Source organism: Paramisgurnus dabryanus, chromosome 9 (genome assembly GCF_030506205.2).
Source record: "Paramisgurnus dabryanus chromosome 9, PD_genome_1.1, whole genome shotgun sequence".
Lineage (NCBI taxonomy): Eukaryota > Metazoa > Chordata > Actinopteri > Cypriniformes > Cobitidae > Paramisgurnus > Paramisgurnus dabryanus.
The window spans coordinates 366,966-389,338 of NC_133345.1; the positions used below are offsets into that span (position 1 = coordinate 366,966).

Here is a 22,373-nt window from a genome sequence, read left to right on the forward strand (position 1 = left end):
GGCAACGCCATGCCATGGGAGAACGCTTACAGAAAGGACGCATTCATGGGAAAAAAAGACATAAAAAAATTATTAATTAATTAAATGCTTACAGCACCTGGTATTCCCAGGCGGTCTCCCATCCAAGTACTAACCAGGCCCGACACTGCTTGGCTTCCGAGATCAGACGAGAGCGGGCGTGCTCAGGGTGGTGTGGCCGTAAGCGAGTGCTGACTCGCTTCGATAGACACTTCAAGACTTATGTGGCAACGCCATGACATCAGTGAACGCTTACAGAAAGATCGCATTCATGGGAAAAAATGACATAAATAATTAATTAATTAAATGCTTACAGAACCTGGTATTCCCAGGCGGTCTCCCATCCAAGTACTAACCAGGCCCGACCCTGCTTGGCTTCCGAGATCAGACGAGAGCGGGCTTGCTCAGGGTGGTGTGGCCGTAAGCGAGTGCTGACTCGATTCGAGAGACACTTCAAAACTAATGTGGCAACGCCATGCCATGGGAGAACGCTTACAGAAAGGACGCATTCATGGGAAAATATGACATAAATAAATATTTAATTAATTAAATGCTTACAGCACCTGGTTTTCCCAGGCGGTCTCCCATCCAAGTACTAACCAGGCCCGACCCTGCTTGGCTTCCGAGATCAGACGAGAGCGGGCGTGCTCAGGGTGGTGTGGCCGTAAGCGAGAGCGGACTTGATTCGAGAGACACTTCAAAACTAATGTGGCAACGCCATGCCATGGGAGAACGCTTACAGAAAGGATGCATTCATGGGAAAAAATGACATAAAAAAATTATTAATTAATTAAATGCTTACAGCACCTGGTATTCCCAGGCGGTCTCCCATCCAAGTACTAACCAGGCCCGACCCTGCTTGGCTTCCGAGATCAGACGAGAGCGGGCGTGCTCAGGGTGGTGTGGCCGTAAGCGAGTGCTGACTCGCTTCGATAGACACTTCAAGACTTATGTGGCAACGCCATGACATCAGTGAACGCTTACAGAAAGATCGCATTCATGGGAAAAAATGACATAAATAATTAATTAATTAAATGCTTACAGAACCTGGTATTCCCAGGCGGTCTCCCATCCAAGTACTAACCAGGCCCGACCCTGCTTGGCTTCCGAGATCAGACGAGAGCGGGCTTGCTCAGGGTGGTGTGGCCGTAAGCGAGTGCTGACTCGATTCGAGAGACACTTCAAAACTAATGTGGCAACGCCATGCCATGGGAGAACGCTTACAGAAAGGACGCATTCATGGGAAAAATGACATAAATAATTAATTAATTAAATGCTTACAGCACCAGGTATTCCCAGGCGGTCTCCCATCCAAGTACTAACCAGGCCCGACCCTGCTTGGCTTCCGAGATCAGACGAGAGCGGGCGTGCTCAGGGTGGTGTGGCTGTAAGCGAGTGCGGACTTGATTCGAGAGACACTTCAAAACTAATGTGGCAACGCCATGCCATGGGAGAATGCTTACAGAAAGGACGCATTCATGGGAAAAATGACATAAATAATTAATTAATTAAATTCTTACAGCACCAGGTATTCCCAGGCGGTCTCCCATCCAAGTACTAACCAGGCCCGACCCTGCTTGGCTTCCGAGATCAGACGAGAGCGGGCGTGCTCAGGGTGGTGTGGCCGTAAACGAGTGCTGACTCGATTCGAGAGACACTTCAAGGCTAATGTGGCAACGCAATGACATCGGTAAATGGTTACAGAAAGGACGCATTCATGGGAAAAAATGACATAAAAAAAATAATTAATTAATTAAATGCTTACAGCACCTGGTATTCCCAGGCGGTCTCCCATCCAAGTACTAACCAGGCCCGACCCTGCTTGGCTTCCGAGATCAGACGAGAGCGGGCGTGCTCAGGGTGGTGTGGCCGTAAGCGAGTGCTGACTCGCTTCGATAGACACTTCAAGACTTATGTGGCAACGCCATGACATCAGTGAACGCTTACAGAAAGATCGCATTCATGGGAAAAAATGACTTAAAAAAATAATTAATTAATTAAATGCTTACAGCACCTGGTATTCCCAGGCGGTCTCCCATCCAAGTACTAACCAGGCCCGACCCTGCTTGGCTTCCGAGATCAGACGAGAGCGGGCGTGCTCAGGGTGGTGTGGCCGTAAGCAAGTGCTGACTCGATTCGAGAGACACTTCAAGGCTAATGTGGCAACGCAATGACATCGATAAATGGTTACAGAAAGGACGCATTCATGGGAAAAAATGACATAAAAAAAATTATTAATTAATTAAATGCTTACAACACCTGGTATTCCCAGGCGGTCTCCCATCCAAGTACTAACCAGGCCCGACCCTGCTTGGCTTCCGAGATCAAACGAGAGCGGGCGTGCTCAGGGTGGTGTGGCCGTAAGCGAGTGCTGACTCGCTTCGATAGACACTTCAAGACTTATGTGGCAACGCCATGACATCAGTGAACGCTTACAGAAAGATCGCATTCATGGGAAAAAATGACATAAATAATTAATTAATTAAATGCTTACAGAACCTGGTATTCCCAGGCGGTCTCCCATCCAAGTACTAACCAGGCCCGACCCTGCTTGGCTTCCGAGATCAGACGAGAGCGGGCTTGCTCAGGGTGGTGTGGCCGTAAGCGAGTGCTGACTCGATTCGAGAGACACTTCAAAACTAATGTGGCAACGCCATGCCATGGGAGAACGCTTACAGAAAGGACGCATTCATGGGAAAAATGACATAAATAATTAATTAATTAAATGCTTACAGCACCAGGTATTCCCAGGCGGTCTCCCATCCAAGTTCTAAACAGGCCCGACCCTGCTTGGCTTCCGAGATCAGACGAGAGCGGGCATGCTCAGGGTGGTGTGGCCGTAAGCGAGTGCGGACTTGATTCGAGAGACACTTCAAAACTAATGTGGCAACGCCATGCCATGGGAGAATGCTTACAGTAAGGACGCATTCATGGGAAAAATGACATAAATAATTAATTAATTAAATTCTTACAGCACCAGGTATTCCCAGGCGGTCTCCCATCCAAGTACTAACCAGGCCCGACCCTGCTTCGCTTCCGAGATCAGACGAGAGCGGGCGTGCTCAGGATGGTGTGGCCGTAAACGAGTGCTGACTCGATTCGAGAGACACTTCAAGGCTAATGTGGCAACGCAATGACATCGGTAAATGGTTACAAAAAGGACGCATTCATGGGAAAAAATGACATAAAAAAAATAATTAATTAATTAAATGCTTACAGCACCTGGTATTCCCAGGCGGTCTCCCATCCAAGTACTAACCAGGCCCGAACCTGCTTGGCTTCCGAGATCAGACGAGAGCGGGCGTGCTCAGGGTGGTGTGGCCGTAAGCGAGTGCCGACTCGATTCGATAGACACTTCAAGACTTACGTGGCAACGCCATGACATCAGTGAACGCTTACAGAAAGAACGCATTCATGGGAAAAAATGACATAAATAATTCATTAATTAAATGCTTACAGCACCAGGTATTCCCAGGCGGTCTCCCATCCAAGTACTATCCAGGCCCGACCCTGCTTGGCTTCCGAGATCAGACGAGAGCGGGCGTGCTCAGGGTGGTGTGGCCGTAAGCGAGTGCGGACTCGATTCGAGAGACACTTCAAAACTAATGTGGCAACGCCATGACATGGGAGAACGCTTACAGAAAGGACGCATTCATGGGTAAAAATGACATAAATAAATATTTAATTAATTAAATGCTTACAGCACCTGGTATTCCCAGGCAATCTCCCATCCAAGTACTAACCAGGCCCGACCCTGCTTGGCTTCCGAGATCAGACGAGAGCGGGCGTGCTCAGGGTGGTGTGGCCGTAAGCGAGTGCGGACTTGATTCGAGAGACACTTCAAAACTAATGTGGCAACGCCATGCAATGGGAGAACGCTTACAGAAAGGACGCATTCATGGGAAAAAATGACATAAAAAAATTATTAATTAATTAAATGCTTACAGCACCTGGTATTCCCAGGCGGTCTCCCATCCAAGTACTAACCAGGCCCAACCCTGCTTGGCTTCCGAGATCAGACGAGAGCGGGCGTGCTCAGGGTGGTGTGGCCGTAAGCGAGTGCTGACTCGCTTCGATAGACACTTCAAGACTTATGTGGCAACGCCATGACATCAGTGAACGCTTACAGAAAGATCGCATTCATGGGAAAAAATGACATAAATAAATAATTAATTAAATGCTTACAGAACCTGGTATTCCCAGGCGGTCTCCCATCCAAGTACTAACCAGGCCCGACCCTGCTTGGCTTCCGAGATCAGACGAGAGCGGGCTTGCTAAGGGTGGTGTGGCCGTAAGCGAGTGCTGACTTGATTCGAGAGACACTTCAAAACTAATGTGGCAACGCCATGCCATGGGAGAACGCTTACAGAAAGGATGCATTCATGGGAAAAATGACATAAATAATTAATTAATTAAATGCTTACAGCACCAGGTATTCCCAGGCGGTCTCCCATCCAAGTACTAACCAGGCCCGACCCCGCTTGGCTTCCGAGATCAGACGAGAGCGGGCGTGCTCAGGGTGGTGTGGCCTTAAACGAGTGCTGACTCGATTCGAGAGACACTTCAAGGCTAATGTGGCAACGCAATGACATCGGTAAATGGTTACAGAAAGGACGCATTCATGGGAAAAAATGACATAAAAAAATAATTAATTAATTAAATGCTTACAGCACCTGGTATTCCCAGGCGGTCTCCCATCCAAGTACTAACCAGGCCCGACCCTGCTTGGCTTCCGAGATCAGACGAGAGCGGGCGTGCTCAGGGTGGTGTGGCCGTAAACGAGTGCTGACTCGCTTCGATAGACACTTCAAGACTTATGTGGCAACGCCATGACATCAGTGAACGCTTACAGAAAGATCGCATTCATGGGAAAAAATGACATAAATACATTTTTAATTAATTAAATGCTTACAGCACCTGGTACTCCCAGGGGGTCTCCCATCCAAGTACTAACCAGGCCCGACCCTGCTTGGCTTCCGAGATCAGACGAGAGCGGGCGTGCTCAGGGTGGTGTGGCCGTAAGCGAGTGCCGACTCGATTCGATAGACACTTCAAGACTTACGTGGCAACGCCATGACATCAGTGAACGCTTACAGAAAGAACGCATTCATGGGAAAAAATGACATAAATAATTAATTAATTAAATGCTTACAGCACCAGGTATTCCCAGGCGGTCTCCCATCCAAGTACTATCCAGGCCCGACCCTGCTTGGCTTCCGAGATCAGACGAGAGCGGGCGTGCTCAGGGTGGTGTGGCCGTAAGCGAGTGCCGACTCGATTCGATAGACACTTCAAAACTTATGTGGCAACGCCATGCCATGGGAGAATGCTTACAGAAAGGACGCATTCATGGGAAAAATGACATAAATAATTAATTAATTAAATTCTTACAGCACCAGGTATTCCCAGGCGGTCTCCCATCCAAGTACTAACCAGGCCCGACCCTGCTTGGCTTCCGAGATCAGACGAGAGCGGGCGTGCTCAGGGTGGTGTGGCCGTAAGCGAGTGCGGACTTGATTCGAGAGACACTTCAAAACTAATGTGGCAACGCCATGCCATGGGAGAACGCTTACAGAAAGGACGCATTCATGGGAAAAATGACATAAATAATTAATTAATTAAATGCTTACAGCACCAGGTATTCCCAGGCGGTCTCCCATCCAAGTACTAACCAGGCCCGACCCTGCTTGGCTTCCGAGATCAGACGAGAGAGGCGTGCTCAGGATGGTGTGGCCGTAAGCGAGTGCTGACTCGATTCGAGAGACACTTCAAAACTAATGTGGCAACGCCATGCCATGGGAGAACGCTTACTGAAAGGACGCATTCATGGGAAAAAATGACATAAATAATTAATTAATAAAATGCTTACAGAACCTGGTATTCCCAGGCGGTCTGCCATCCAAGTACTAACCAGGCCCGACCCTGCTTGGCTTCCGAGATCAGACGAGAGCGGGCGTGCTCAGGGTGGTGTGGCCTTAAGCGAGTGCTGACTCGATTCGAGAGACACTTCAAGACTAATGTGGCAACGCAATGACATCGGTAAATGCTTACAAAAAGGACGTAATTATGGGAAAAAATGACATAAATAAATAATTAATTAATTAAAAGCTTACAGCACCTGGTATTCCCAGGCGGTCTCCCATCCAAGAACTAACCAGGCCCGACCCTGCTTGGCTTCCGAGATCAGACGAGAGCGGGCGTGCTCAGGGTGGTGTGGCCGTAAACGAGTGCGGACTCGATTCGAGAGACACTTCAAAACTAATGTGGCAACGCCATGACATGGGAGAACGCTTACAGAAAGGACGCATTCATGGGTAAAAATGACATAAATAAATATTTAATTAATTAAATGCTTACAGCACCTGGTATTCCCAGGCAATCTCCCATCCAAGTACTAACCAGGCCCGACCCTGCTTGGCTTCCGAGATCAGACGAGAGCGGGCGTGCTCAGGGTGGTGTGGCCGTAAGCGAGTGCAGACTCGATTCGAGAGACACTTCAAAACTAATGTGGCAACGCCATGCCATGGGAGAACGCTTACAGAAAGGACGCATTCATGGGAAAATATGACATAAAAAAAAAAATTTATTAATTAAATGCTTACAGCACCTGGTATTCCCAGGCGGTCTCCCATCCAAGTACTAACCAGGCCCGACCCTGCTTGGCTTCCGAGATCAGACGAGAGCGGGCGTGCTCAGGGTGGTGTGGCCATAAGCGAGTGCGGACTTGATTCGAGAGACACTTCAAAACTAATGTGGCAACGCCATGCCATGGGAGAACGCTTACAGAAAGGACGCATTCATGGGAAAAAATGACTTAAAAAAATTATTAATTAATTAAATGTTTACAGCACCTGGTATTCCCAGGCGGTCTCCCATCCAAGTACTAACCAGGCCCAACCCTGCTTGGCTTCCGAGATCAGACGAGAGCGGGCGTGCTTTTTTTTACTAAAAAAGAAACTTAAATAGGGTTTTCATCAGCATCTGGTAACTTCCAGTTTAGTTCCTCTAAAACACAACAGACTTCTCTTGTAAAAACATCATAAAAAGTTTGCAACATTTTTGTACACTTAAAATGCACATACAGTTTTTCTATATATGATTCTGTTCTCCTTTTAAAAACATTCCAAACATCCATCACAATATTTTCTTTTTTTGCCACAGTTCTCCTTTCCCAAATTGCACTTTTCATCATCATTATACACAGATTTATAAACTTCTTGTTTTGACCTTTCTTTTCAAAACCAAACATAACCACTCTGTTCCATTCAATTTCATTTTCATTCCAATCCACAGTTAAATCTTTAATCATACTTTTACATTTCCTTAAAAAATTCTCCAATTCTGTGCAAAATAAGAACATATGTAAAATCCCCTCTTCTTTTTCCTTGCACACTTTACACATTGCATTTTGAGCTAAACCAATTTTATATAAAACCGACTCTGTAAAAACCACTTTTTGTCTTATAATATACTCTAAACTTTGCAATTTTGTTTCCACACATTTACCTTTCATGTTTCCCCATATATCCTCCTCTGTTAAATCTTTGAATTTTCCCAACCAGTACTCATTTACAATTGGCACTTTAAAAACTCCATCTCTAAAAACACAATAAAACCTTTTTACATTACATTCTTTAAAATCAACAGTATTTTCCTCCATTTTCACATAAATATTCATTTCTTTTGGATCTTCATCCATACACTCTATTCTTTTAATCCAGTCTCTTGGTATTGCATTCTTAATCATTTCATATTTGTTGGTTATTTCTGTTTTATTATATTCTTCTTTTGCTAATTCCATTGCATCCATTACATACTGTATCGGTAAAAACCCCTCTTTAAACTCATACAGAATATCTCTCACCCTCGTTACCCCCACTTCCATCCATTTCTTAAAAAATATTCCTTTCCCTTGTTTTAAAATATTGTTATTTAAGAACAAAGGTTGATTCAAAATGTTTTCTCTCCCATGTAGTGATGGTCAACCCGGATCTTTTTAAGGATTCGGGTTATTCTGAGTCACTCACTAATATGATCCGGGTTGTGCGAGTCACTCGAGTCACTTGAGTCACTTGGTCAAAATCTCCCAATTCCAATCGCTAAGTCATACTAATGCCAACCAAGCAACTCGGATCACGCGTGCAGCTACGAGTTTATGACTCCTCTGCTCACAAAAAAGGGCTTATGTGAACTGAGGAACTCATAAAAAACATGCATGCCCGTGGTAACATTATCAATAACATAATTGTAAAAGTTTGGTGTGTTTAGTTTCATTTCATAACGACAAATATATCAACACCACATTTAGAAGATGTCAGGCTTGGTTGACTTGGACGTGAAAGGAACGTGTCCTGTTTCAGATTGACTTAACAGATCCACGATAGGCTTCGGTTAATCTTGTGAGTGAGTCCCAGACAGAGCCGCTCGCCCGCTCCTGCACGGGTCCTGTGAGTGAACCACTCACGTCACTCTGAGTGACTCAGTCAACAAGAGGAGCCGTGTATGTCCGTCGGTGGCGGATCTTTCCAGCAGCACTGCTGCAGCAGTCCTCGGATTTAAAATGTTTAAACATTTGCAGCTTCTACCCAAAACATTGTGCCAGTCAAATATTTCAACAGATTAGCCTACATGAGTCAGTGGGTTAACAACACGAGCAAGGCTTGTTTCTCCTAGCCCAGGATTCAAGCTCCATGAGTTGAGTCACTCTGTGTGAATCCCCGAGCCGCCGACCAACTCATTGTTGCGCGCACGCATCCCTTTGTACTCGGACTCGGAGCTGCAAGAAATAATGATCCGGAATAGCAGCTTTTGGTTCACTCGGTACCCCCAGTCGACATTTGGTGATGTAAATTAACTCGTTGTTGCAAGTTATAGAACCTATGGCAGCTTATGTAGAGTTATTTGTTGTAATTCTGTTGTAAACATTTGAAGAGCTTTGTGTTTGATACAATTTCTCATTTTTAATGCAAAATCTGAGAGGACTCAACTGACTCGGGTTAATGGTCACTAAGGACTCATGGTTCTCGAGTCATTTTAGGGATTGGGTTAAATGATCCGAGTTTCGGGTGACTCGCTCATCACTACTCCCATGCGGATCATACTCAATTCTCGTTAAAAACTTTCCCCAGGCACTTAAAATTTCCCTATAAAACTCAGGTAGTCCTTCCGTCATCCAGACTTTTGTTTTCATCCATAAAATTCCATCCCCTAAGTTAAAATTACCAGCTTTGCTTAAAAAGTATTTCATTGTTTTCTTCCAACCAGTTTTGATATCTTCATTTAAATATTTCTTAATAATTTTCACTCTCAAAGCATTTTTTCGTTGTTCCACATCCATTAATCCTAAACCGCCCTTTTCCACCGCCCCTAAAATTGTGTTGTATGCAATCCTCGATGGTTTCCCCTCCCATATAAAATCAAGAAAACCTTTCTTCAACCTTTGTTCCATCCATACAGGCATTTCGGATACATATAAAATATACCAAAGTTTAGACACCATTAAAACATTTAAAATTAAAACCTTCCCTTTCAAATTTAAAGTTCTTAGTTTCCAAAATTGTAACCTCCTCTCTATATCTGTTACCATTTGTTCCCACATTTCCTCTCTTACTTTCTTCTCATTCTTCCCCATTAAAACACCTAAAATCCTCATTTTTTCAACTTCTTTAAAATCAAAGCAATCTTTTAAATCCTTGGCTTTACCAAATCTCATATATGTTGTTTTATCCTCATTTATTTTGCTTCCAGACCCTCTACAATATTTTCCTACAACCTTCATAACTTCTTTGATACTTTCTTGTCCTTTTACAATTAACGTTGTGTCATCAGCATATTGAAAAACTTTTCCATCTGCTTTATTCCCTTCAATTTCTATGCCTATTATTTTCTTATTTTGTCTTATGGCTAGTCCTAAAGGTTCTGATACCAGCGAGTATAATAATGCTGAGAGCGGACAACCCTGTCTAATTGATCTTGTAATTTTAAAACAGTCTGTTAAAAAACCATTACATTTTATTTTTGTTAATGCACCCTTATATAAAATCTTAATCCATTTAATAAAATTTTCTCCAAAACCAAAACTCTTTAAAATTCCAAATAAATACCCATGCTCCACTCTATCAAAAGCTTTTTCAAAGTCCAAACTGATTATATATCCCTCTTAATTTTTTTCTTTCATGTACCATATAGTGTCTCTTATACTCATCGTTATATCAGCAATATCTCTCCCTTTAACTCCATATGCTTGATTCGTTGTAATTATACTTGGCATTATTTCCTTTAACCTGTTGGCTAAAACTTTCGCTAAAATCTTCAAATCCGTATTCAGCATCGTGATTGGTCTATAGTTTTTTAAATCTACTTTTTCTCCTTTCTTTTTATAAATCAGCTTCATTAAACCCATCCTTGTTCTTTCATTTATTTCTCCTTTTTCAAAAATCTCTTTAAAAACCTCATTTAAAATCTTTGTTAAAACTCCTTTAAAACACACATAAAATTCTGTTCCCAAACCATCTATTCCAGGACTTTTATTTTTATTCAATTGATTTATTGCTATTAGGGTTAGGGTTAGGGTTAGGTTAGATTAGAGTTAGGCCAAAGCCAGACCCAAGGTCCAACTTGGAAGCACTGGCCATCGTTCAACTGGCCGCCTCAGGTAAGTTCCCATTATCACACCAACAGCCCAAAATAGTATGCACAAGCACTCACAATATCCTACTTTTTGGAAAATAAATCCACCTTGGTGGTTAGTGAGCTTAGGGCTGCTTTTTGCAGGTTTTGTGACGTTGGGGTTAGGGTTTGTGTTCAGGTGAGAGGATCTAAATGGATCTACTTCAATCACCATCCACAATAAAGGTTTCCAGATGATGTTATGCTGGTGTTCGAGAGAAGACTTGGTCTGTAAGCCTGTATCACGCGACGTTTCGACAGCTTTTCGTGTCTTCTTCAGGCGAGGCTTGATTTTTGGAATTATTAAAGAGGACTCAACACCGTTCTTCTTGTGGAGACTGACTCAAATTGGGCCCAACACTATTCCAAAATTTTCAGAAGGACATTCAACATCGTCCAATGACAGAGACTAATACCAGAACGGTTTTCTACACTGTGTTCCTGACATAAGACCATAACACACCGTCCCAAAGTGTGCCTCCATCCTATTTTAGACGTGAGATCTCCCTTAAAAATCCATCCTATACTTACTTTCCCTATTTTGGGCCGATAGGAGATTTTTAGGTGGGTCTTTAATGTCTCTTTTTCAGTGGAAACCAGTTCTAAGACGAGTGCTCCATGTCATTCTTCGTGTTGAGCAACGTTCTTACTAATTTTGATCCCAGTGGAGACTGCTCTGAATGAGTTCTCAACACTTCTTATATGGTGGAGTTTAAATAACACACATAAATATTTTTTTATTGTGTGTCTAGAATTTTAATTTTAGATGAAAAACCTCTTTAATAATTTTACACGCTCAACACACTGTGTTTGGTGGAGCTAATAATTTTCCTCTGTCTCAGTGTCCATCTGTGTGGGTCTTTATATATCTGAGAAGGGCGTGGCTTCTCTCTTTCTATTTTCCAACGTCAAATAAAATTTTAAGAAGCATATTTTTGCATTTTAGGGTTAGGGTTAGGTAGGGTTAGGTTAGGTTAGGGGAATGAAGGCCTTTTCAGGCAGCCCTGGCACAGGTATACTTAAAAACATCACTCTGGGAAAATTAAAATACCTAACAACATACAGATGATGTATCAAACTCTCAAAGGTGGTTCAGTTCAAAGTTATAAAGTTATTTCATTGTGTGTAATAAATAAAAAAACAATCTAAAACCAGGAGGGGATGTTATTTAAATGAAAAAAATGTTTTTAACAGAGGAACAAATCAGAGAAATATTTTAAAGAATAGAAAAAAACCCACAGAAATGCCAATAATACACATTTTAGAATTGGGTTTAAAAAAATAAAAAGTGGGAAGGGGGATTGGGGTTTATGATAATAAAAATGTAAAATGAACAAAGACAATTAAGAAAAAAGAAAAAAAAGAAAAAAGAAAAAAACCTTGGGTTTTGGAAACACTAGGGTTACTAAGATTGGGGTTAGGGAAAGGGGCAGATAAGGGGGATATTGTAATATAATAAAGAATGGATTTAAAAGAATGGAAAAGAAAGGGGATTAGAAGTCCCAGGGTTACTAAATTTGGGGTTAGGGAAAGGGGCAGGTAAGGGGGATATTACGATATAATGAAGAAATGGGTTAAAAGAATGGAAAATGATTTGAAGTCCCATAGTTACTAAAATTGGGGTTAGGGAAGGGGGCAGGGGAGGGGGTTATTATCGTACAATGATATAAAGACCACTGTACAAGCATGTATTTAAAAAAAGCTTTTTTGTATGCAGGGGGCAACAGACATTGACACTAATACAGCCCAGGGCAAAAGATAATAAAAAATGGTTTAAAAATCATAAGTGCAAATGAAAAGAAAAATAAAGGGGAAGGGGAGAAAAATTGGGAAATAAGTGCTTTGTACAATAAGTGCTTAACCAAATCCACATCAAATCCACACGTGATAAGATTCCTGCTGCATGTGTGAGTGTCAGTTGTCCCCTTCTATTTCTTTATCAAAGCTGTATATCCTAAAATGTGTGTAAATAAATATACTTACATCTATCTACATTTATCCCGTTGTATATTAATTGTTTAATTCATAATTCTACTTTGTATTTAGATAAATCAAAAATGATATATTATTTACCAAACAATAAGCAATTTGCTCTAACATGCTTTTATTTTGAAATTTTCCTCCTCTCTCTCGCTCTAACTTCTCATAATGTTTTAGCAGAGATTTGCCCGCAGGTGGCGCCATCTCCCCGACGGTGTCTTTTTTAAAAAAATTAAATACCCTCCCTCTCCTGGATGCGGCTGCTTGATATTAGATTCGAAAAACAATTAAAAGGTAAGTTACAAACCGCATTTTAAATACTATAAAAACACACTCTTGACTCACTATAACTAAAACTTTTCGTTAAGACCACTTGGATCAATGGTTTTAAGAGCCTTTATCCACTTTCTCTCAGCCGCTTGTCTCTGACTTTGTGACCATGTGACATCGTGTTCAAGCCCCGTTATACGCAAATAATCCATTGAATGTTGTTTAAAATGTTCATACAGGACTGTAGTTTTGTTACCTTTTCTCATGTAATATAGATGTTGTTTTAGTCTACATTCCATTGTATTTTTAGTTTCTCCTATATATAGTTTTCTACACACTGTACATTGAATGGCATAAACGATGTTGGCAGTTTTAAGTTCAATTTCTCTAGATGTTAATCTACCCACCCCAGTCACATTATTTGAGACAAAATTCAATTTATGGACATAGTTTTGTAAACCTAGTTTGGATTTCTTAGAGGTAAGTTTTGCTCTAACTAATATATCTTTAAGGTTTTTATTTCTCCTGTATGCCATTGTAATTCTGTAATTCGTCAACTCTGTCTGTGTCTGCTGTGCCTCCTGAAAGTGGGACCTTAGCTGACGGCCCAATTGGCCCAGGGATCGGGAATATGTTACCACCAGAGGTATCCTATTTTCAACTTCCCTTCCTATGTGATCATTTTGAAAGGATTGTCTAACTTCTGCTTTAATTTTTCTAAGGAATCTCCTTGAATAACCCCTGGGCCTCAGGGCCTTAAATAAGGTGTCCGTAGCCGCCTCCACATCCCCGGGAAAGGTACAGATCCTATGGAACCTGACGAGCTGGGATTTAATCAAACCCCTATAAGTGTGTTTGGGATGGTAACTAGACTTATATAAGAGAGCATGCCTATCAGTTTCCTTAAAGAAAACTCTGGTGGCTAAGGTTTTAGAGTCGCTAACTGGGGGCTGAAAGAAAACCTGTGTGTCTAAAAACTCCAATTTATCTAATTGTACATTATGCGTAACTGTAATGGCTGTATGGTGTGTATTCAAGACACTTATAAAACCCCAAAAGTCTTCCAATGAATGTTGCCAGAGGCCAAAAATGTCATCCAGATATCTAAAGTATCTGTAGGGCAATTTCTCACATTTAGGAAACGCTGTTTCTTCCCACATGCTCATATAAATATTCGCGTATGCCGGGGCAAATTTTTTGCCCATGGCCGTACCGTGAATCTGCAAATAATATTTGTCATTGAATTCAAAGTCATTTGTGGTTAGACTCAATTCCAAAAGTTGTAAAATTTCCCCATCAGGTCTCCTGGGGTCAGGGTGTGTTTGAAGAGCTCTCCTAACAGCTTGTAAGCCCAATTCCGTGTTAATGTTTGTATACAGTGAATTAATATCTATAGAAAAGAGAAGGGTAGACATTGGGACATTAAGGTTTCTGAGTTTATTGACAAAATCATATGTGTCCTTAATATAACTGGAGTGTTTTTGAGACAGTGGATTGATGTAATAGTCAATATATTCCGCTATACGGCTGGACTCTGAAGAACAGTCACTGACAATGGGGCGGCCGCAGGGAACTTCGAAGGGAATCGTCCACTGTTCTGGCGGTTTATGGATCTTGGGAAGTAAATAAAACTGTCTGGGCCTAGGAGGATCTGGACCGAAAAGGTAAGATTTTTGTTTTTTATTAATATATTTTTTCTGATAAAGATTTTGAACTATATTCCGTATTGTATCCTGTGTTTCTAACTGAATAGAACGAAGTAATGGCGTATAGTGCTGTTTATTGTTTAGCTGTCTGTTTGCTTCCAATAGATATTTTGATCTATTCATAATAACTATTTGTGATCCTTTATCTGCTGGTTTGATTATAATCTGACTGTTACTTTTAAGTTTATCTAAAGCTTTCCTTTGAGATTCTGTAACATTGGATGTGCTACATTCCCTAGGTCTATAGTCAGAAAAACTAATTAAATCTTTTTGGATTATCTCCCGAATAGGCCCAGAGACAGTTGTTAAATCTGGTTCCCAAGTAGAAGGGTCAGTAAAGGGGACATACTTATAAGATGATTCATATTGAAAGTGATCCAAAAGTTTCAATCTTCTGTGATAACAGTGGATGTCCCTTCGGAGCTCCCCGCGGCTTACCTGACTCGGTGTGGGGATAAAAGTCAGCCCCTTTTCCAGGACCTCCATTTCTGTCGATGTCAGTACATAGGAGGAAAGGTTTGTTATATTTGACAAGTGGGAAGTGGTGGAACCCACTTCCTTCCCACCTAAAAGTTTAACTGGTCTAACCAAAATGTAAGGATGTTTGTGGCAGTTTCACGGGTCCAATGGACAGGGTCATGGGGTTCTGTGCGGAATAACAATCTGTTCAGATCAGGTAAGAATTGACATTTATTCCCAATAAAACTGTTCAATTTGCCAAGTAAACCTTGCGTAGCATTTTCTAAATTTTCAGAAAAGTTAATTATAGGAATATAAATTTGAGCATTTGGAAATTTGACTTTGCTGGTTCTCAATAGTTGCTGTAACTGCTTGCAAGTTGTCGTTGTTTCCTGCTTACCTAGACAATTGTTCAGTCCTACTGACAAGATAACTATTTCTGTTAGTGGTTTCGGTTGGATTTTCTCCAAAACCCCATTGATGTGGTAGAAGGTGGCTCCCGGAAAGCTATCTATCTGTACATCCACATGTGAGCAGAAAGGAATACGGGCCAGATTGGAGTCGCCAATTATAACAACCTTTTGTTTAATGGAGATTTCCCAATCAAAGATTTTTCTGTTGGTTCTCCTATGCCTTGTAGGTTCCCGACGGACAGACAGAATCGGACCCCCTTGCAGGCCGATTGCTGAGGTATTAGAGAGGGACTCAGGTTGGGGTTCATTTAAAAGAGATAACTCTTTTGGTATTTTACCCCTCATCATCTGTCCCTCACCCTCTAGCATGTTGTTGCCAGTTTCGGGGGTCCCCTCCGTCTTTGTCCGAGGAACCTGCAAATGTAAATTGGCATCAGGAGAAGAAACCTCAGGGTCAGTGCATATGATTAATTCCTCTCTATATACATTGCTATTCTGAATCAAGTTTGTGTTTTTAATATCAGAGTCGCCCTGTACCTTGCCAACATCAGGTTCCACACTCTCCGCACCTCCCCTCGGGGACGACTGCGGCGAAGCGGCTCGATGGACCTGCACCGACACCTCCCTAGGCACCGTAAACGTAGGAGGGTCCGGCCCATTCACACTGGGTTCAACGGCACGGGCCGGCACATCTACCTGTACTACAGTATTCAACAACTGAATGTTATTTTCAGACTTGTTCAAATGTTTGGTTTCATTTATCTGTGTTTTAGCTCTACCGTCTACCAATGCCGACGCATACGATCTCCTCCGAGACAATCTAGATGACCTAGTGGGAGGCGGAATGGAGTCCGAGAGAGCTGGAGGTACATCCTTAGTGGATCTTTGTACCATTGATCTCAGCGTGTCTACAGAGCTATCCGTAAATTTACGTTTGTATCTCATTTTGCTCCACAGCACTGCTTTGTCAAACGCTTCTGTATCAAAAGTGTCTATGTTTTCTAATCCCGTAGCTATCACTACGTCATAATGTTCTCTAAGGATGGTCATATTCTGATCCATCCACTGAGCCGTATTCTGTTTAACTCGTTCCAAAGTTTCGGCATTGGGAGACGAAGGTTTAACGAATGCTGTGAGTTTGGTGACTTGTTTGAGCATACCGAGGGGACAGGATTTTTCTGACATTGATCTAGAAAGAATTTCAGAATGGTGTATGGCTTGAAGCAGTTTAAAATATTTCTTGGTCAAGACTAAATCTATCGGAACGTCTCTAATTCGACCTTCTACTCTATTTTGGTTTTTTGAGGTCTGAGCTATCCTTTTCTCACCTGGGAATACTGTGTCCACCAGTGGTGAAAAACGATTGAAGAGGGGAAGAGACATGATTTAAAAGTTCTCAACTAAGGGACAAAAACATAAAACCAGAGGTAAGTATAACAAGATAAAACATGAACAGGTAAAAAACATTTGAAAAAATTATTATAAAAAAACCACAATTGTACCCTCCTAAAATTAAATCAAATCCCTCTATAAAAGTTAAAATAGCTCCCAATATTCAAGTCTTCAATTTAAACAAAGAACTAACCAATTGCAATTTGAAAAATACTAACTTTTCCATAGATGATGAGATCCACCTAGGGGCCTGTTTGGGTCATTACAACACTTTCATCCAAACAAATTTATACCTTCTGTTATGTTTCACTCAAAATGAAAAACAGTAATGGTTGCTTTTTGTGTCTTTCAATAGAGTTCTACCATTTTGGAGACAGCACAGTGAGTCCTGATGAGGTTGTGTGAAGGGAAACCAATCCAGTTCTCTTTGGAGAATCTTCAGTGTGCACACCCTTTGTTGTAAATTTCCAAAAGTGATTATAAAAGAGATCCACACATACTCACTGTTCACTCAATGCATGATGCTATTATGGCTTCCACAACTTGAAGGTTGATGATTGTGTATAGATCCATTCTGGCATAGGATTACATTTGTGTCTGAGTTCAAACAAATTAAAATCTTAAACTTTATTTAACAAAGAGCTAAAATAAATTTCACAAAGGGATAGAAAAAAACAAATGAAATCAAAAAAGAGCCTGACGTTTCGCCTACTTCGGCTTCATCAGAGGTTACTGATTGTATGGCTCACAAAGACTTAAAAAGAAAGAAGAAGGAAGTGGTACAACATGGCACAATCTGATTGGTCTAAATTGGTATAGACCTCCAGGGTTTCTTTTTTTACCCTTTTTGGGAATATTAATGGTATCTTCCCCTTGACCATATCCTTTAAAAGTAAAATAAAATAAAATAAAAAAATGCTTTTACCTGAGCAAGGTACATAAATAAGTAGAATTAAATGATTAAGTTATAAGACATCATATTTTTGTTTAAACAAGGTACGTATACCTTTATATAATAACAACAATTATTAACACCGGCCAAAAAAACCTAACAACATTTCAATTTTAATTATAATTATAATTTACATTCCCCTTATAAAACTGTTTCAGTAACCTGGCGCTCGCAAAGGTTAGGTTAGGGGAATGAAGGCCTTTTCAGGCAGCCCTGGCACAGGTATACTTAAAAACATCACTCTGGGAAAATTAAAATACCTAACAACATACAGATGATGTATCAAACTCTCAAAGGTGGTTCAGTTCAAAGTTATAAAGTTATTTCATTGTGTGTTATAAATAAAAAAACAATCTAAAACCAGGAGGGGATGTTATTTAAATGAAAAAAATGTTTTTAACAGAGGAACAAATCAGAGAAATATTTTAAAGAATAGAAAAAAAACCACAGAAATGCCAATAATACACATTTTAGAATTGGGTTTAAAAAAATAAAAAGTGGGAAGGGGGATTGGGGTTTATGATAATAAAATTGTAAAATGAACAAAGACAATTAAGAAAAAAGAAAAAAAAGAAAAAGGAAAAAAAACCTTGGGTTTTGGAAACACTAGGGTTACTAAGATTGGGGTTAGGGAAAGGGGCAGATAAGGGGGATATTGTAATATAATAAAGAATGGATTTAAAAGAATGGAAAAGAAAGGGGATTAGAAGTCCCAGGGTTACTAAATTTGGGGTTAGGGAAAGGGGCAGGTAAGGGGGATATTGCGATATAATGAAGAAATGGGTTAAAAGAATGGAAAATGATTTGAAGTCCCATAGTTACTAAAATTGGGGTTAGGGAAGGGGGCAGGGGAGGGGGTTATTATCGTACAATGATATAAAGACCACTGTACAAGCATGTATTTAAAAAAAGCTTTTTTGTATGCAGGGGGCAACAGACATTGACACTAATACAGCCCAGGGCAAAAGATAATAAAAAATGGTTTAAAAATCATAAGTGCAAATGAAAAGAAAAATAAAGGGGAAGGGGAAGGGGAGAAAAATTGGGAAATAAGTGCTTTGTACAATAAGTGCTTAACCAAATCCACATCAAATCCACACGTGATAGGATTCCTGCTGCATGTGTGAGTGTCAGTTGTCCCCTTCTATTTCTTATCAAAGCTGTATATCTTAAAATGTGTGTAAATAAATATACTTACATCTATCTACATTTATCCCGTTGTATATTAATTGTTTAATTCATAATTCTACTTTGTATTTAGATAAATCAAAAATGATATATTATTTACCAAACAATAAGCAATTTGCTCTAACATGCTTTTATTTTGAAATTTTCCTCCTCTCTCTCGCTCTAACTTCTCATAATGTTTTAGCAGAGATTTGCCCGCAGGTGGCGCCATCTCCCCGACGGTGCTCCTGCGTGTCTTTTTTTAAAAAAATTAAATACCCTCCCTCTCCTGGATGCGGCTGCTTGATATTAGATTCGAAAAACAATTAAAAGGTAAGTTACAAACCGCATTTTAAATACTATAAAAACACACTCTTGACTCACTATAACTAAAACTTTTCGTTAAGACCACTTGGATCAATGGTTTTAAGAGCCTTTATCCACTTTCTCTCAGCCGCTTGTCTCTGACTTTGTGACCATGTGACATCGTGTTCAAACCCCGTTATACGCAAATAATCCATTGAATGTTGTTTAAAATGTTCATACAGGACTGTAGTTTTGTTACCTTTTCTCATGTAATATAGATGTTGTTTTAGTCTACATTCCATTGTATTTTTAGTTTCTCCTATATATAGTTTTCTACACACTGTACATTGAATGGCATAAACGATGTTGGCAGTTTTAAGTTCAATTTCTCTAGATGTTAATCTACCCACCCCAGTCACATTATTTGAGACAAAATTCAATTTATGGACATAGTTTTGTAGACCTAATTTGGATTTCTTAGAGGTAAGTTTTGCTCTAACTAATATATCTTTAAGGTTTTTATTTCTCCTGTATGCCATTGTAATTCTGTAATTCGTCAACTCTGTCTGTGTCTGCTGTGCCTCCTGAAAGTGGGACCTTAGCTGACGGCCCAATTGGCCCAGGGATCGGGAATATGTTACCACCAGAGGTATCCTATTTTCAACTTCCCTTCCTATGTGATCATTTTGAAAGGATTGTCTAACTTCTGCTTTAATTTTTCTAAGGAATCTCCTTGAATAACCCCTGGGCCTCAGGGCCTTAAATAAGGTGTCCGTAGCCGCCTCCACATCCCCGGGAAAGGTACAGATCCTATGGAACCTGACGAGCTGGGATTTAATCAAACCCCTATAAGTGTGTTTGGGATGGTAACTAGACTTATATAAGAGAGCATGCCTATCAGTTTCCTTAAAGAAAACTCTGGTGGCTAAGGTTTTAGAGTCGCTAACTGGGGGCTGAAAGAAAACCTGTGTGTCTAAAAACTCCAATTTATCTAATTGTACATTATGCGTAACTGTAATGGCTGTATGGTGTGTATTCAAGACACTTATAAAACCCCAAAAGTCTTCCAATGAATGTTGCCAGAGGCCAAAAATGTCATCCAGATATCTAAAGTATCTGTAGGGCAATTTCTCACATTTAGGAAACGCTGTTTCTTCCCACATGCTCATATAAATATTCGCGTATGCCGGGGCAAATTTTTTGCCCATGGCCGTACCGTGAATCTGCAAATAATATTTGTCATTGAATTCAAAGTCATTTGTGGTTAGACTCAATTCCAAAAGTTGTAAAATTTCCCCATCAGGTCTCCTGGGGTCAGGGTGTGTTTGAAGAGCTCTCCTAACAGCTTGTAAGCCCAATTCCGTGTTAATGTTTGTATACAGTGAATTAATATCTATAGAAAAGAGAAGGGTAGACATTGGGACATTAAGGTTTCTGAGTTTATTGACAAAATCATATGTGTCCTTAATATAACTGGAGTGTTTTTGAGACAGTGGATTGATGTAATAGTCAATATATTCCGCTATACGGCTGGACTCTGAAGAACAGTCACTGACAATGGGGCGGCCGCAGGGAACTTCGAAGGGAATCGTCCACTGTTCTGGCGGTTTATGGATCTTGGGAAGTAAATAAAACTGTCTGGGCCTAGGAGGATCTGGACCGAAAAGGTAAGATTTTTGTTTTTTATTAATATATTTTTTCTGATAAAGATTTTGAACTATATTCCGTATTGTATCCTGTGTTTCTAACTGAATAGAACGAAGTAATGGCGTATAGTGCTGTTTATTGTTTAGCTGTCTATTTGCTTCCAATAGATATTTTGATCTATTCATAATAACTATTTGTGATCCTTTATCTGCTGGTTTGATTATAATCTGACTGTTACTTTTAAGTTTATCTAAAGCTTTCCTTTGAGATTCTGTAACATTGGATGTGCTACATTCCCTAGGTCTATAGTCAGAAAAACTAATTAAATCTTTTTGGATTATCTCCCGAATAGGCCCAGAGACAGTTGTTAAATCTGGTTCCCAAGTAGAAGGGTCAGTAAAGGGGACATACTTATAAGATGATTCATATTGAAAGTGATCCAAAAGTTTCAATCTTCTGTGATAACAGTGGATGTCCCTTCGGAGCTCCCCGCGGCTTACCTGACTCGGTGTGGGGATAAAAGTCAGCCCCTTTTCCAGGACCTCCATTTCTGTCGATGTCAGTACATAGGAGGAAAGGTTTGTTATATTTGACAAGTGGGAAGTGGTGGAACCCACTTCCTTCCCACCTAAAAGTTTAACTGGTCTAACCAAAATGTAAGGATGTTTGTGGCAGTTTCACGGGTCCAATGGACAGGGTCATGGGGTTCTGTGCGGAATAACAATCTGTTCAGATCAGGTAAGAATTGACATTTATTCCCAATAAAACTGTTCAATTTGCCAAGTAAACCTTGCGTAGCATTTTCTAAATTTTCAGAAAAGTTAATTATAGGAATATAAATTTGAGCATTTGGAAATTTGACTTTGCTGGTTCTCAATAGTTGCTGTAACTGCTTGCAAGTTGTCGTTGTTTCCTGCTTACCTAGACAATTGTTCAGTCCTACTGACAAGATAACTATTTCTGTTAGTGGTTTCGGTTGGATTTTCTCCAAAACCCCATTGATATGGTAGAAGGTGGCTCCCGGAAAGCTATCTATCTGTACATCCACATGTGAGCAGAAAGGAATACGGGCCAGATTGGAGTCGCCAATTATAACAACCTTTTGTTTAATGGAGATTTCCCAATCAAAGATTTTTCTGTTGGTTCTCCTATGCCTTGTAGGTTCCCGACGGACAGACAGAATCGGACCCCCTTGCAGGCCGATTGCTGAGGTATTAGAGAGGGACTCAGGTTGGGGTTCATTTAAAAGAGATAACTCTTTTGGTATTTTACCCCTCATCATCTGTCCCTCACCCTCTAGCATGTTGTTGCCAGTTTCGGGGGTCCCCTCCGTCTTTGTCCGAGGAACCTGCAAATGTAAATTGGCATCAGGAGAAGAAACCTCAGGGTCAGTGC

At 40.8% G+C, this 22,373-nt stretch overlaps 1 long non-coding RNA gene, 17 other non-coding genes and 11 pseudogenes across 18 annotated transcripts; 1 reads left to right on the forward strand and 28 right to left on the reverse strand.

Annotated features, from left to right (window-relative positions):
- Positions 1 to 85: 85 nt before the first annotated feature.
- On the reverse strand, positions 86 to 204 carry LOC135759132 (5S ribosomal RNA). The gene has a single exon (XR_010536689.1). It is a non-coding gene; the product is annotated as a 5S ribosomal RNA (ribosomal RNA).
- Positions 205 to 325: 121 nt separating this feature from the next.
- On the reverse strand, positions 326 to 444 carry LOC135759391 (5S ribosomal RNA; annotated as a pseudogene).
- Positions 445 to 569: 125 nt separating this feature from the next.
- Positions 570 to 688, reverse strand: LOC135759789 (5S ribosomal RNA). The gene has a single exon (XR_010537063.1). It is a non-coding gene; the product is annotated as a 5S ribosomal RNA (ribosomal RNA).
- Positions 689 to 813: 125 nt separating this feature from the next.
- On the reverse strand, positions 814 to 932 carry LOC135759737 (5S ribosomal RNA). The gene has a single exon (XR_010537011.1). It is a non-coding gene; the product is annotated as a 5S ribosomal RNA (ribosomal RNA).
- Positions 933 to 1,053: 121 nt separating this feature from the next.
- Positions 1,054 to 1,172, reverse strand: LOC135759392 (5S ribosomal RNA; annotated as a pseudogene).
- Positions 1,173 to 1,292: 120 nt separating this feature from the next.
- On the reverse strand, positions 1,293 to 1,411 carry LOC135759794 (5S ribosomal RNA). The gene has a single exon (XR_010537068.1). It is a non-coding gene; the product is annotated as a 5S ribosomal RNA (ribosomal RNA).
- A 120-nt stretch (positions 1,412 to 1,531) lies between these two features.
- Positions 1,532 to 1,650, reverse strand: LOC135759187 (5S ribosomal RNA). Its single transcript, XR_010536741.1, has one exon. It is a non-coding gene; the product is annotated as a 5S ribosomal RNA (ribosomal RNA).
- Positions 1,651 to 1,776: 126 nt separating this feature from the next.
- Positions 1,777 to 1,895, reverse strand: LOC135759738 (5S ribosomal RNA). Its single transcript, XR_010537012.1, has one exon. It is a non-coding gene; the product is annotated as a 5S ribosomal RNA (ribosomal RNA).
- Positions 1,896 to 2,020: 125 nt separating this feature from the next.
- LOC135759739 (5S ribosomal RNA) lies at positions 2,021 to 2,139 on the reverse strand. The gene has a single exon (XR_010537013.1). It is a non-coding gene; the product is annotated as a 5S ribosomal RNA (ribosomal RNA).
- A 126-nt stretch (positions 2,140 to 2,265) lies between these two features.
- On the reverse strand, positions 2,266 to 2,384 carry LOC135759976 (5S ribosomal RNA). The gene has a single exon (XR_010537244.1). It is a non-coding gene; the product is annotated as a 5S ribosomal RNA (ribosomal RNA).
- Positions 2,385 to 2,505: 121 nt separating this feature from the next.
- LOC135759393 (5S ribosomal RNA) lies at positions 2,506 to 2,624 on the reverse strand (annotated as a pseudogene).
- Positions 2,625 to 2,744: 120 nt separating this feature from the next.
- On the reverse strand, positions 2,745 to 2,863 carry LOC135759467 (5S ribosomal RNA; annotated as a pseudogene).
- Positions 2,864 to 2,983: 120 nt separating this feature from the next.
- LOC135759281 (5S ribosomal RNA) lies at positions 2,984 to 3,102 on the reverse strand (annotated as a pseudogene).
- A 126-nt stretch (positions 3,103 to 3,228) lies between these two features.
- On the reverse strand, positions 3,229 to 3,347 carry LOC135759150 (5S ribosomal RNA). The gene has a single exon (XR_010536706.1). It is a non-coding gene; the product is annotated as a 5S ribosomal RNA (ribosomal RNA).
- Positions 3,348 to 3,468: 121 nt separating this feature from the next.
- On the reverse strand, positions 3,469 to 3,587 carry LOC135759809 (5S ribosomal RNA). Its single transcript, XR_010537083.1, has one exon. It is a non-coding gene; the product is annotated as a 5S ribosomal RNA (ribosomal RNA).
- Positions 3,588 to 3,712: 125 nt separating this feature from the next.
- On the reverse strand, positions 3,713 to 3,831 carry LOC135759244 (5S ribosomal RNA; annotated as a pseudogene).
- Positions 3,832 to 3,956: 125 nt separating this feature from the next.
- On the reverse strand, positions 3,957 to 4,075 carry LOC135759706 (5S ribosomal RNA). Its single transcript, XR_010536980.1, has one exon. It is a non-coding gene; the product is annotated as a 5S ribosomal RNA (ribosomal RNA).
- A 121-nt stretch (positions 4,076 to 4,196) lies between these two features.
- On the reverse strand, positions 4,197 to 4,315 carry LOC135759459 (5S ribosomal RNA; annotated as a pseudogene).
- Positions 4,316 to 4,435: 120 nt separating this feature from the next.
- On the reverse strand, positions 4,436 to 4,554 carry LOC135759311 (5S ribosomal RNA; annotated as a pseudogene).
- A 125-nt stretch (positions 4,555 to 4,679) lies between these two features.
- Positions 4,680 to 4,798, reverse strand: LOC135759867 (5S ribosomal RNA). The gene has a single exon (XR_010537139.1). It is a non-coding gene; the product is annotated as a 5S ribosomal RNA (ribosomal RNA).
- Positions 4,799 to 4,923: 125 nt separating this feature from the next.
- LOC135759870 (5S ribosomal RNA) lies at positions 4,924 to 5,042 on the reverse strand. Its single transcript, XR_010537141.1, has one exon. It is a non-coding gene; the product is annotated as a 5S ribosomal RNA (ribosomal RNA).
- Positions 5,043 to 5,163: 121 nt separating this feature from the next.
- On the reverse strand, positions 5,164 to 5,282 carry LOC135759810 (5S ribosomal RNA). The gene has a single exon (XR_010537084.1). It is a non-coding gene; the product is annotated as a 5S ribosomal RNA (ribosomal RNA).
- A 120-nt stretch (positions 5,283 to 5,402) lies between these two features.
- LOC135760006 (5S ribosomal RNA) lies at positions 5,403 to 5,521 on the reverse strand. Its single transcript, XR_010537274.1, has one exon. It is a non-coding gene; the product is annotated as a 5S ribosomal RNA (ribosomal RNA).
- A 120-nt stretch (positions 5,522 to 5,641) lies between these two features.
- On the reverse strand, positions 5,642 to 5,759 carry LOC135759504 (5S ribosomal RNA; annotated as a pseudogene).
- Positions 5,760 to 5,880: 121 nt separating this feature from the next.
- LOC135759500 (5S ribosomal RNA) lies at positions 5,881 to 5,999 on the reverse strand (annotated as a pseudogene).
- Positions 6,000 to 6,124: 125 nt separating this feature from the next.
- LOC135759195 (5S ribosomal RNA) lies at positions 6,125 to 6,243 on the reverse strand. Its single transcript, XR_010536749.1, has one exon. It is a non-coding gene; the product is annotated as a 5S ribosomal RNA (ribosomal RNA).
- A 125-nt stretch (positions 6,244 to 6,368) lies between these two features.
- On the reverse strand, positions 6,369 to 6,487 carry LOC135759245 (5S ribosomal RNA; annotated as a pseudogene).
- A 126-nt stretch (positions 6,488 to 6,613) lies between these two features.
- Positions 6,614 to 6,732, reverse strand: LOC135759874 (5S ribosomal RNA). Its single transcript, XR_010537145.1, has one exon. It is a non-coding gene; the product is annotated as a 5S ribosomal RNA (ribosomal RNA).
- A 10,001-nt stretch (positions 6,733 to 16,733) lies between these two features.
- Positions 16,734 to 17,405, forward strand: LOC135759088 (uncharacterized). The gene is made up of 2 exons (XR_010536646.1): positions 16,734 to 16,941; positions 17,262 to 17,405. It is a non-coding gene; the product is annotated as an uncharacterized lncRNA (long non-coding RNA).
- The last annotated feature ends 4,968 nt before the right edge of the window (positions 17,406 to 22,373 follow it).